This window comes from Lepus europaeus, chromosome 7 (genome assembly GCF_033115175.1).
Source record: "Lepus europaeus isolate LE1 chromosome 7, mLepTim1.pri, whole genome shotgun sequence".
NCBI classification, from domain to species: Eukaryota; Metazoa; Chordata; class Mammalia; order Lagomorpha; family Leporidae; genus Lepus; species Lepus europaeus.
Window position 1 is genome coordinate 14,136,290 of NC_084833.1, and position 12,188 is coordinate 14,148,477.

A 12,188-nucleotide genomic window follows, 5' to 3' on the forward strand; every position below is an offset into this window, starting at 1 on the left:
ATGTGCTGGGAAGTAGAGCCTGGAAATCTGCAGTTCATTTCAAAGTGAGCTTGTGGCAGGGCAGGCACTGGTGCAGCTGCCGAGGCACCACTTGGGATGCCTGCATCTCATAGTTCAGTCTTGGCTCCACTCTCAGTTCCAACTTCCTGCTGATGCACACCCTGGGCTGCAGCAGGTAAGGGCTCAAGTACTTGGGTCCCTGCCACCCACATGGGAGACCCCTGATTGAGTTCCAGCCTCCTGTCATTGGCCTGGCCCAGTCTCTACTATTGTGGGCATTTGCAGGGTAAACCAGCAGATGGAAGACCTCTCACTGTCTGTCTTTCTGCTTTTCAAATAAATAAGTAAAATTAAAAGAATTAAAGTCAAGGTGTAATGTACTTACAGTTAAGGGCCCTCACCTTAAACATATAACCTGATGCAGTTTTACAAAGTATAGAGCTATCTAACTTCCACCTGGTACCAGAAATAGAACTCTGCGAGGTATCCAAGAACTCCATCATAGCCGTTTCCACCCAAGGTAACTAACCTACCTCCCTCCCACCAGGTGTCTCCACTATTCTTTCACCAGTATCCATTAGTCTGGTCAATTCTTGAACCTCACACAAATAGAATTTCACATTGCATACTTGATGTGGGTCTCTGGCTTCTTTTGTTCAACATCATCATGCCTGTGAAATTAATCTGTGTTGTGTGTTCCAAGGGCTTGTTCTCTTTATTATGGGTCCATAGTCCATTGTCTAAATATAGGACAATTTGCTTAGCCAAGTTCCCATTGGTGGATGTTTCAGTTCTTTCCAGTTTAGGGACTATTATGAGTAAGGCTATTATGTATATTTGTGTACACATCTCTTGGGTAATTAGCTTGAGTAAAATTGCCTGTTCATCGGGCTACTGTGGTGGCTTTGTCATGTACTGCCTTGCCTAGGTTGAATTTTCTTGTGTGTTTCTGGTCAGGATGGATCACAAGGGAGGGTTTTTTTTTTTAAGATTTTATTTATTTGAGAGGTAGAGTTTACAGACAGTAAGAGGGAGAGAGAGAGAGAAAGGTATTTCGTCTGTTGGTTCACTCCCCAAATGGCCACAACGGCCGGAGCTGCGCCGAACCGAAGCCAGGAGCCAGGTACTTCTTCTGGGTCTCCCATGTGGGTGCAGGGGCCCAAGCACTTGCGTCATCTTCCACTGCTTTCCTAGGCCACAGCAGAGAGCTGGATTGGAAGAGTAGCAGCCGGGACTAGAACCGGCGCTCATATGGGATACTGGCCCCGCAGGTGGAGGATTAATCTACTGCATCACGGCGCTGGCCTGGGAGTTTTTTTTTTTTTAATTAATTGATTTTATTTAATTGAAAGAGAGAAAGAAGGAGAGCAGCCTTCCACCTATTGGTTCACTCCCCCAAGTGCCTATAACAGCTGGGGCTAGGCCAGGCTGAAGCTGGGAATCCGGAACTCAGTCCAGGTCTCTGACATGAGTAGCAGGATCCCAGGTACCTGAGCTATCACCTCCTGCCTTCCAGGGTGTGCACCAGCTGGAAGCTGGAATCAGGAGAGGGGCTGGGACTCAAACTCTGGTATGGGATGAGGACACCCCAAGCAGGGATTTAACTGCTAGGCCAAGCCCTGCTCCAACAAGGGGATTCCTGAGGGAATGTGGAGGGTGGAGGGGAGGTGGCGGTCAGTTTGTATCTCAGATCTGACACTGACACCCCTGTGTCACACAGCACCAGCTGCCTCCTCCTGTGGCCTCTCTGATTCTTGAGCCAAGCATGAATGCGCTTAGCTCCATGGAGAAGGGTTCTGGCTTCTGCAACAGAAATTGGCATGGGTTCAAAGGCTTGGGTCCATCTTCTTGGTGTTCCAGTTGAGCTTATGGGGTCCATCCTGCCCTTGGTGTCCCCCATTTTACAGCTGTTGGTGACTGTTTGACCTGTAGAATTAAAGCTTTTTTTAAAGATTTATTTATTTATTTGCGAGGCAGAGTTATATAGAGAGGGAGAAACAGAGACAGATGTTTTCCATCCATTGGTTCACTCCCCAAATGGCCGCAACAGCCAGAGCTTGTCCCATCCGAAGCTAGGAGCCAGGAGCTTCTTCCAGGTCTCCCATGTGGGTGCAGGAATCCAAGCATTTGGACCATCTTCCACTGCTTTCCCAGGCCATTAGCAGGGAGTTGGATTGGAAGTGGAGCAGCTGGGACATGAACCGGCACCCACACGTATGATGCTGGCACTGTAAGTGGAGGCTTAACATACTACACCACAGCGCCGGCCCCTAGGACTCAAGCTTTAAAATGATATGCCAAGATAGTTGCTTTGCAAAACTGCTCAACTGGTTTCCACAACGGAGGAAGGCCAAATCTCAGTGGCAAACCCATATGCACAGTGGTCTTGCTTCCCTGGTTGAACCTGGCTGGTTTGGTAGGTGTTTGTTTAACTTTTCCAAAGCGCCTGTTCCTGCTCACTCCCTCCAATTGGTCCGCATCCTTGTCCTCCCTTGATATTTTCATTCTTTTTAATTCTACCCACTGGGGTCGGTGGGAATCTGTATTTTCCAGTGAGCTCTCCTTTGGCCTTGCATGACAGCTAAGGGGCAGGACACTGGTTGAGGAAAGACGTTGGCACCTGAAGGATGCCGGTTTGATTTTGAGTGCTGTCATTACCACTTGCTGGCTGTAGGATCTTCGTTGACTTTTTATCTCTGCAGGCTTCAGTTTTTTCATCTATGAGATGAATTATTAATCATTGCTAACAAGTATCGATCGCTTCGCAGATGGCAGACACCGTTCTGAACACTTTCCATGTAGCCACTCATTGAATTCTCTCGCCGAATATTGGGATGGGTGCCATTATTATCCCCAATTTAGAGGAGGGGGAACTGGTTTGGATCATTTGTCCAAGGTTTCAGGGCTTGCAAATAACAGAGGCGGGGTAGAAACCCAGGCAGCGTGGCTTCCGAGTCTATGTTTCTCCCCACGTCTGCCCCTCCACGGGGAGGAAACACAAGGATAAAATGGAACGTGGAACAGAGGGCTTGCAGAGGGCGGGCCAGCTGGTGTGTATTGATTACGCTTCTTCGGTGGGTCTCAATGGGAAATTGCCTTTCAGTTCTACTCAATATGCAGAGACTCGTCCAGGCGAGCATGCAAACAAACAGACAGCCGCAGTCATGATAAGCTCAGGCAGGAAGATACGATGTCCGAAGGATCCAGATGAGTCCAGCCGTGTCCCACGGAGAGGACACCCTGGTGGCTTCCCTCCGTGGATATTCTGGTCCTTGGCAGGCACGAGGCTGGAGAGGGGGATATCAGGCTTTGCCCCCGTGTCAGTCCATCAACTCCCTTCACCCTGACTTTGTACTGAACAAAGAACCTTCCGGTATTGATTTCCTTTCCCAAAAGTCTACCCTTCCTGAAAGAGATTGTGCTGACCAGTCAACCTCAGGATTCCTGTCTGCTGGGTGGTTTCATTTCTCAGTGTAAATTAATATATTGCATTTCAGGTTCATGAATCAGTCTCTCATGAGTTTGTTTAGTGTGCATCATTTCCCTAATAGGTAATCACAACAATCAAGCTTGTAGAGAGAGCCGGGGAGGAAAGATTATCACAAGAGAAATGGAGAGTGGAATGAAAAGGATGTTGTGACAAAGGGGACAGAGAGAGGATTTCTGTTTGGGGTGCAGAGGGAAGGCTCCTGGAGGAGGAGGACCTTGGCCTAGGAGGATGACCTTGGCCTAGGAGGATGACCTTGGCCTAGGAGGAGAGGCATTTCAGCACGGCGGCTAAAACAGGAGTGGTGCCCTGGGTTGGAAGTCTTCTGCTTCCCTCTAGTGATTGAGTGATTGACCAAGTTTATTCATCTCTTAGGCTCTTATCTTTTTTAGAAAAAGCTTTATTTATTTGGAAGGCAGAGTGACAGAGAGAGAAGGAGAAACACACATGAAGAAATCTTCCATCCACTAGTTCACTCTTCCAATGGCTGTATGGGCTGTGCAAAATCCAAGAGCCAGGAGCTCCATTCTGGTCTCCCACATGAGTGTCAGGGCCAGGAAGCTGGGCAGGTAGCTGAGGGGCCGGGACTCACACCAGCACTCTGATACAGGTTGCCAGCATTGTCAGCACCTGCTTAGCACCCTGTGCTACGAAGCTGGCCTCAGGCCTCGCATCTACAAAGTGGGCGCACTGATAGTTCCTGCCTATGGGGTGGCTGTGAGCCCTGAGCAATTCCAGTCATCCCTCCGTGTCTGCAAGGGGATTAGTTCTAGGATGCCCCACGGACACCGAGCTCTGCACATCGCCAAGTCTCATATAAAACGCAGTAACATTTACATAGAACCTGTGCATATCCTCCTGTATGCTTTAAATCGTCTCCTAGGGTACTCACAATCCCGAACATGATGCATGTGCCTTATAAAAGGCTGTTATACCATATTGGGTAAGAAATAAGGATAAGAAAAAAATTTGTACATGCTCAGTAGAGTTGCAATCTTTTCCTTAATATTTTTGATCAGAGATTGGTTGAGACCTGCAGCTTTAGAGGACCCACTGTGTATGAATATACATACACATACATATATATCTCAAAAATCTTTTCACTAAAAAAACTACTATTTAATTATATTTATCATGAGCCTTTTTTTTAAAAAAAGATTTATTTATTTATTTGAAAGGCAGAGTTACAGAGAGAGAGAGACAGAGAGAGCGAGCAAGATCTTCTATCTGCTGGTTCATCCCCCAGATGGCCTCAATGGCCGGAGTTGGGCCAAACTGAAGCCAGGAGCTTCATCTGCATCTCCTGTGTGGGAGCAGGGGCCCAAGCACTTGGGCCATTTTCTGCTGCTTTCCCAGGTGCATTAGTAGGGAGCTGAATCAAAAGTGGAACAGCTGGGACTAGAACCAGCCCCTGTATGGGATGCTGGCACTGCAGGGGATGGCTTTACCTGCTATACCACAGCACCGGCCCCCATGAGCTTTTTGAAATTCACCTCTATATATTCTATATAAAATTATTATACGATCCATAAATTGTTATATGCTATTTATAAATTATTATTGATCATATATAATCAATATGCATATTAACGAATATATTATATATTGACATAATATATTAATATACCATATAAGCATATTAACATATTATTGGTTATATTAACCAATGTTGTAATACTATTGATATATCAATGTCATATCATTTATATATTATATTTAAAATAGTATTATAATTGTTATATTGTCTTATAGTTATAAATTATAGCTCTTAGCACATGCCTGGCTCACAAGCAGCATTCAGTAAATGGTTGCCATTTAATACGCCCGAGTGGCATTTTCACTGAAGAGCGTTCTAGAAGGGAACACATTTGAAGTTGGACGCATCCCTGATGGTCAGAGGTGATTCTGTTGCAAGGGGATGGGCGTTCAATCCGTTTAAGACTCGGAGGGCAGAACAAGCACTCGGCAGCACAGGGCTCTTTCCTTGAGAGCGATCCCTGCCTGTCCTGCGGTTTTGTAGCCCGCGAGGAGAGCTGCACGTACAATCTATACGAACCCATCAGTCTTGGAACTTCCGTGGTTTCTGAGTCATTGTCAGGCCACTTCAGTCTCCAAGCAGAAGCTCCCGGGGCAGGTTCACCCTTGTGAGGAGGGGGTGGGCAGTGGGCTGCGCCCGGGGACAACTTCCCGCCCAGCTGCAGCCTCGGCAGGGGGAGGGGATGTGGTGGTGGTGGTGGGGGGCGGTCCCAGAGTTGCCTTTGCCACACGCAGGCATGGAGATCTGAGAGATGCTCAGCACTTGGTTTACAGATGAAGGAACTGAGGTCCCTGTGGGGACGATGCTGGAGCCGCCCAGCCAGGGTGGCGCCCAACATCCAGGACTGGACCCCGCTCTCCTGCGTCCTTGTCCAGATCCTGATGGGGACTTCCCTAATCTCACTTCAAACTTGCTTCTGGTGTGATGGGCAGGGAGGATGGGTACGGAGGGGCTGGGCAGGCTCCCCTGGAGGATTGTCCGGGGTTTTCACCCTCCACGTGGTCTCCTGGTAGTGGAGGTGCCCCTTCACCCCAGGCCCTCCTCCTCCTCCCCACCCCAACCCCCTTCACTTCCAGTCTTTTCTTGATCCCCTTTGCATTTCTAGTAGCAAAAGTGTCGGGGGGAAGGGTTCAGCTGGCCCCAGCTACTCCTGTTCTTTTGTCTTGGGGAGCTCAGCTTGTGCAAAGTCCTGTCTCCTCCTGGAGGATCCACTTCCTCTCTTCAAGAGACTGTGTGTGGGCGGGTGTGGGTGGCTGCGTGAGTGGGGCTGGGAGACCCAGACTCATAACTGAAAGGAGAGGCTTCCCTCCTTGTAATCAATGAGGATTCCGAAAGGCATGCCCACCCACTTCCTGGCAGAAATCACTAATACCCATCAGCCCAGTTCCAGGGCTCACCCTCCGGCTAGAGCTTGGGGAGGGAGCTCTCAGGGAGGCTGGGCAGGGCACAGGTTAAGAACAGAGGCTGCGATCAGAGGATCTTTTTTAATTGATTTATTTATTCAAAAGAGTTACACAGAGAGATTTTCCATCCACTGGTTCATGCCCCACATGTTTGCAATGGCCAGAGCTGTGCCAGGCAGAAGCCAAGAGCCAGGAGCTTCTTCCAGGTCTCCCACATGGGTGCAGGAGCCCAAGGACTTGGGCCAGCCTCCACTGCCCCTCCCAGGCCATTAGCAAGGAGCTGGATCAGAAGCAGAGCAACCAGGCCATGAACTGGCGCCCAGATGGGATGCCGGTGTCACAGGTGGCAGCTTGACCTATTTTGCCACAATACCCTCCTGGGATCTGGATTCTTATTTTAGCCCTGCCATTTTCTACTCATGTGATCCTGGGGGCATTGAAGAACTCATTAGGGCCTTGCCTGGCTCTGATACTGGGTGAGAAAAACAACAGTTATCGGCGATCCAGGGAGAGAATAAGCACAAAGCACTTAAAAAAAAAAAAGATTTGTTTATTTACTTGAAAGTCAGAGTTACACTGAGAGAGAAGAAGAGGCAGAGGCAGAGAGAGAGAGAGAGAGAGAGAGAGAGGTCTTCCATCTGCTGGTTCACTCCCAATTGGCCACAACGGCCGGAGCTGCACTGATCCGAAGCCAGGAGCCAGGAGCCTCCTCCGGGTCTCCTACGTGGGTGCAGGGGCCCAAGGACTTGGGCCATCCTCTACTGCTTTCCCAGGCCATAGCAGAGAGCTGGATCGGAAATGGAGCAGCCAGGACTTGAATCGGTGCCCATATGGGATGCCAGCACCGCAGGCGGCGGCTTTACTCGCTATGCCACAGCGCTGGCCCCAGCACAAAGCACTTTGAACAGTGCCTGAAACAGGATTGTGTTGGATAAAGTCGCATCATACACGGTTGCTTGATGAGCAGGGAAGAAGAGCTAGGGGCAGGGAGGGTGTGCAACAGAGACTCATACGGCCAGGTGTGGCGGCGGGCCTGGCCAGGGGTCCTGTTGTCTGCACACAGAAGAGAGGCTGACATTGGTGTAACACCTGCTAGGTCCGACTGAACTGGCTGATTTCATTGTACAGAGTGCTCCTCACCCTGCGGCGCCTCTGTGGGCTTCATTAATTTCAGATTCTCCCTTGGTCCCAAAAAAAGGTCTTCCCAGAGCAAGGGCCCCACCCTTGTCAGAGCTGCTTTGAACACCCTGGGGGACACCCTGAGGAGTCCAGCTCTAATGCTTCCTCCCCTTCCTGGCCCCTCCAGTTCCTGAGCAGACTTCCTTCCCAAAGCTCAGGCAAGCCAAGATGACCATGTGGAAGATGCCACTCGGATGCACACTTAAGGCTCACTAGAGACGGGTTCTCTGGGTAACTGAACTCAGCCATTACACATTGACTTCTTGCCTCATTGATTTCTTTTTTAGAGTGAGGAGCACTTTGCAATCCTTCTCAAATATGACTTAATTTCTTCTTTTTGATTCGACTTTCTCTTGATTTTCCAGTAATTAAATAATTCTTGCTAACAACAATAGCTGCTATTTATTAATCAGCTAATGGACTAATTCGGCAAATTTCATGCATTATCTTTAATCCATGTAGTAACTCAATTTCAATTTCTTTTTTAGATAAGGAGATGGAAGATCAGAGAATTCAGTAATTGGCTCAGTATCAATGTGCTTTTTCTTTCTTTCTTGTTTTTTTTTTTTTTTTTTTTTTTTTGGCATTGCCTCAAGATGATTGAAATTTTTCTCCCCAGTTGAAATAAAAGAGAAAATGTTTGCATTTACCTTTGCCTTGATTTCTTAAGTGGGCTCTTGAAATCCTTTCAAGACTATAGGTGGGAAAAACCAAACATTCTGACTGGCAGGAGCCCAGATTTTGAAAAGAAAGAATCTGTTTGTGTGCTTGGCGTGGCAGCAAAGTCCTCTCTGTGAATGGCTCAGAGTGGATGTACACAGACAAACGTGGGAAGGATGGCGAGTAGCAGAGAGTATGCAAACCCTACTCAGAGAGTGGCCGCTGGGGATGGGAGGGGCAGGTCCTGTGAGAAGTCAGAGGTCAGCAGGGAGGCAGGGGCTGCCTTGGGAGTGGCACTGCTGAGGTCTCACCCTGTTTGGAAAATTCTCCCCTGACTTAAATAAATGCACCCACTCCCCACCCCTCCCACTACAGCCTCTGTAAGGTTGAGCCTGGCCATTCAGATACACTGGGGTGGGGAAGAAAAGCCCCCGCATCAGCACCTGCAAGACAAGAGACCCTGTTCTGTGCTTCCCTTTCCCTCAATACAGTACCTCTGGCTGGTATCCCCAGCCCGGTTGACTGGACTCTGGCCCCGGGCCGGGGGGTGGGTTTGAGCTGTTCGGTAGTGTCATCCCATGGGAAACTTGGAAATAAGCTCTTGCAGCAGAAAGGCTATGTATGGCAGGGATGCGGGTAACACCTGCCCGAGAGAGGATGTGCGTGGGCCTAGGGCAGTGGCCAAGGTTGGAGAGGAGAGACACTAAGGGATAGGCATGATTGATGGACGTGGGCTGAGATCCCAATGCCTTTGGCAGGTGACCGCTCTGCCCTCACACCTTGCTGGGTGGCAGCCCAGTGCCTGTGCAGGTGCTGGGAAGAGCATTCCTTCACCCCGGATGCACGAGGCTTCTGCACCTGCTCCCCCTGCAAGAGAATGAGCTCCTTGAGGGCAAGTGCTGAGTCCCTGAGTCTCAGCACCTGACACGCAGCCCAGGGCTCTGAGGGAACAAAGACATAAGCCTCAGTCACTTTAGGTTTCTTGTTACCCCTACCTTCTTTCAAGAGATCACTTCCAGCTCCCACCCTGTAGTGCCCCCCGCCCCGCGTTCTGCTCCAGGTTTGGAAGCCAGTGGGCCAAACCTGAAGGACTAGTATGGAGAAGTCCACCTCTGCCTACTGTCCCCCACCCCAGCCCCCCTAAGATACAAAAGGGTCCAGGGGCTGGTGCTGTAGCACAGTGGGTTAAAGCCCCAGCTTGCAGCTGGGGGTGCCGGTTCGAGTCCCAGCTGCTCCACTTCTAATCCAGATCTCTGCTATGGCCTGGGAAAGCAGTAGAAGATGGCCCAAGACCTAGGGTCTCTGCACCTGTGTGGGAGACCCAGAGGAAGTTCCTGGCTCCTAGCTTCGGATCAGAGCATCTCCGGCTGTTGCAGCCATTTGGGGAGTGAACCAGTGGATGGAAGACTCTCTCTCTCTCTCTCTGTGTAACTCTGTCTTTCAAATAAATAAATCTTTTTTTAAAAAGAGTAACATCTGCCTCTGCTGTCTATGGGATCCGATCCCAAGAACATGGACTGGTTCAGAGACTATTCTATTCTCTCTCAGTCATTTCAGTATGATTGTTGTGTCACCAGAGCTGGTGCCTTCTGTGGGCTTCAATGGAAAGTGTGATTTTGGGGTGCCGAGAGAGAGAGAGAGGATATGGATGACCTGTCCTGAGTCCCATGCTCCAGTCCTGGATGCAGGCAGAGCCTGTGCGCTGGGCCTCTCGGACTGCCCCTGCCAATTTACATTCTAAGATCTCTCTTTGCTTTGAGCTTTTCTGTGCTTCCCCTGCTTCTTCCACACTCACTGATCCTGCGGGTCCCCAGGAGAGCAGCGTGTAATCCAGAGCAGGAGCTAGGGCTTGCATTAATTTCAGTGTCTTTGTGTCTTGCAGTAAAATAGAAAAGCCTGCATCTGGAGTCCTGTGCATCCTGAGCTACAGCAGATAGATTTTCCCCACCCCTCCCCCATCAACTAATTTTTTTAAGAAGATAAACACCCCCCCCCCCCCACCCCCGTGCTCAAGTGTCTGTGGTTAAGCCTGGGAATGTTGAGGGCACAAGTTTGGGAATTGGATAGACACTGCCACCTGGTACAGTGACCCTGGGCCAGTTCCTTTGAGATCCCCTCCCAAAGCTACTTCTCTAACTTGATTTGCATAACGAAAGCTGCAAACCTTCCGCTCCTAGCAGAGACCTCGTAAACCTATCACGTTTCTGTTGTGGCAGTTCCTGTTCCTAAGACACTCTGGCCCTCATTTGGCAGGTGGAGCAGCCAGGAGCCTGCCTCAGGCTGTGTAATTTGCAAGTCTCTGGGGGTGCAGGGCCACAGCTGCCCTTTGCAGTCCAGTCTCTGTTGTGGCCTTGGACTTGCTTTATCTTGGTGTTTTCACAGTGATCTGGAAACACCTCCTGGTTCTGGCCTCCCACAGTCCTGACCTTCATCTCTTCCTTAAAACGGGTGGTGGTGGTGGTGGTGGTGGTGGGGAGATGGGCTTGGAATAGCTTGAGTTCCTGGACCTCCAAGGGGTCCGGGAAAGGCGGGGGATAGGGATGGGGATGGGGGACCTCATCTAACAGGCTCGAATCCCCTCCCCTTCCCCCCCAGAGGAGCTTTTGATAAGGAAATGGCCATACAGGCTAAGGAAGACCCCGGCTCACTTGCTCTGGGCTCCGGTGCCAGCCAGGCAGCTGGTTAGGCCAGCTATCTCACGCTGATCACAAGCTCGGATGGGCAATTATATATGTCTTTGATTAATAAAAAATGGGGCCATGAATGAATAGTTAATCAATGCAGTCTGGCAGGAAGGCTCTTGCAGAATCTGGGCTGGGGGTGAGGCAGAGTCATCAAAGGGGGCCTTGGGGGTGAGAAGGCAGGGCTCCCCTGCAGGGGATGGTTTCCAAAAAGCCTTGCGGTTCTGGTTCTTGGTTCCCTGATTGGGATCTTCCGCGGGATTTTCCGGCGGCTCTGGGAGAGACTGAGAGCGGGTTGAGTAGGTGGGCAACATGGGGAGATCCATGTTCCAGGTAAAGCTCGCAGAACGCGGTGCGCGCCTTACCTCTGCGGGGCCAGCGCACCTGCGTCTGGAACAGCCTACAACTAACTCGGCTCAGGGCGGGAGCGGCCAGGGAGCCGGGAGGCAGAGACACTGCTGGGAAGGAAGAGGGTTGCAGAGGGAGAAGAATCCGTCCAAAAGGGCTAGAGAGAGCGCGGGCGAAGGGGAAGGAAGTGATGGAGAACCAGAGGCCTGTCCCAGCCTCTTCCGGGCAGGCGGGCGCGGGCGGAGGCGAGCAGGGCGCCGGGCGGGGCGGGGAGAAGCGCGAATCTGAACTACGACGCGCGCGGGAAGAGCACGGAGAGCCGCGGCGTGGAGCGGGCTGGTAGGAGCGCGGCAGGGCGGGTCGGCGGGCAGCGGCGCCCTGCGAGGAGTGGGCGTGAGGGCGCTGAGACCGGGCAGACCCGGCCGGGAGGGCAGGCGGCGCGCGGCGGGGGGCGGCCACGGGCAGCGGGAGCGCTGCGCTGGGCTGGAATGGCCCTGGGCGCTTTCCGGGGGTGGTGGTGGGGAAATTGGTGGATGGGGTCCTAGGCCCGGGTCCTTGGGTGTTGGGCTGTTTTTGGCTCTAGCACGGCCTGCGTGGTGGTGAGTAACTAGCGTGTGACATTGGACAAGTTTCCTGATATTCCCTGGAGCTTTGGTCTCATTGTCAACCAACTGCAGAAAAGGAAACTCCAACTTTGCCCAGCGGTTACAAGAATTTGGGTGTTATGAGACACAGCCCCCTAGGCCCCTGGCCTCACTCAGAGGGGCTGATAGTATTTCAGTGGACAGAGCTCAGAATTGGAGCTCAGCGGGGTGCCTGCTTCCTCACCTGTTGCTGGCGGAACTTTGCATAAGTCATTAAGGTCATCTTTGTCCTGAGGGAGCTGCCCTCCT